Genomic DNA, 1,860 nt, shown 5'->3' on the forward strand with positions numbered 1-1,860 from the left:
TTCCCTCTAGTCTTACACTGCTAAATTAGGGACGGCTAGCGCAGATAGCCCTCGTGTAGCTTTGCGCAAAAATTCAAAAACAAACAAACAAACTCTTTTGTTCGAAAAAATGTTTTCAAAAATCAGTTGGGATTTTAACACAATTACACGGACCAGACGTAGCCAAGGGGTTAGCGTGTCGGATTGCGGAGTGTAAGATCCAAAGCTAGAGACATGATGATCTTTGAATGTGCAGGATCCACACTTTCAGCTGAGATAAAGTGGCAGTCAATTCCATTATTCTGTCCACAAAGCCGGATAAGATCTCTTTTGGTGATAAGTATTTTTAAGGAACATCCTTCTAGTTAGTTGTTCAAAATTATTAATTTTTCTTTGGCAGCAGTATTTACGTACGTTACCTCTTTGAGTTCTAACCTGTGCCAAAGTCAGGACTTTTTTTTTATAATACGAGAAAAAATGTTTTAAAGTCAGAGAAGAAAGCTTGACTTAAAAAAAACAACAACAACCTCATTTAAACTTCTCGAAGGGGTGAGAACTCGTGCCAATAACCCCCATATCTTCTTCCTCCGACTATGTCTATAGCTCCAACGAACAATCTTACCCATTAACATCATATTTTGTGGAGATAATTGAACAGCTTTGTTCCAGCTAAGTTTGTGTGGATCGGTGAAGCCCTCTTTGTCTTGAAGTTACGTTTCTATTATTTTAATCACGGATAAATATAGAATCTTAGTATTGTATAAGTTAGCCCACTCACTGCCCAGCATGCCTTTCATTCATTACTAGAGTTCATCAGCAGGACAGCTTAAACTATCGTATTGTATGTACATGCAGTAGATAAAACCTATCGGACAAATGAAAAAACATTTTTTTTTTGTCAGTGACTTTTTAAAATGTCACAAATAAGAGAATGAAATCACAGCGTTTAGATTTGCTGTTAAATCATTAACTTTGATTGTAAACCGAGATCTATAGCTGGGTACTCTCGTCACCAACGAACAAAACACGCAGAAATTTTTCTTGCCTATGTTTTATGTATATTAGATGCAGAGTAAATATAATAATATGGTTGGTTCATCATGCTATTGTTAGTCAGTTCATTGTGCTCGACAAATGTGGCTTCTGTCAATTAAAACGAAATTTTCTGAATTACAGAAAAAAAAGTGACAGTTAAAAATAAGGAATATTTAACTACAGTTCAGCTTCAAAAGTTTGCGTTAATATAATTTCAACTGCATTCATATGTTACATAAATAAAATAACACGTATAAAAAATGTACTTACAGATGTAGGCAATGTAGATAACTGATAAATTAATCAACTTTCGTATCATTTAAATTATCTGCTTGCAACGTCGACAACTCGTGCCCTCTAGAAACCACGTCTATTCGTTTTATAGATACGATATCTAATAACTAAAGTCGAAAACTTGTTCGATGACTCTTGGCAAGTTGCCAGAAAAAAAATGTAGTATCCTGTCACGAAATGAATTTATTGTATCCTTTTAACAAAACACCTGTCAATATTAAGTGTTATTACATTTCAACACTATACTTGTACTTACAATAGAATGGTTTTACCCCGATTAAAGTATGTTTTATTTAAATAGTTATTAGGGATATTTGGTACGTCTGTATGCCGGAAGTTACGCACCTGCGTGTCGATTACCTAGAAATATATTCCGAATTCTGACGATGGAAAATTACAAAATTCTATAAGATTACAGCAAGTTATTCGGCCAACAAATACAAACGGAAAGACTAGCCATTCATAAACGTGGTGTTGCGTCAGCGAGGTCACGTGACTAGTATCACGCCACGTTTTCTAGAAATATCCTGTTCCTTCAAGAATGCCCTAGAA

Source organism: Limulus polyphemus, unplaced genomic scaffold, assembly GCF_000517525.1.
Source record: "Limulus polyphemus unplaced genomic scaffold, Limulus_polyphemus-2.1.2 Scaffold8608, whole genome shotgun sequence".
NCBI lineage: Eukaryota > Metazoa > Arthropoda > Merostomata > Xiphosura > Limulidae > Limulus > Limulus polyphemus.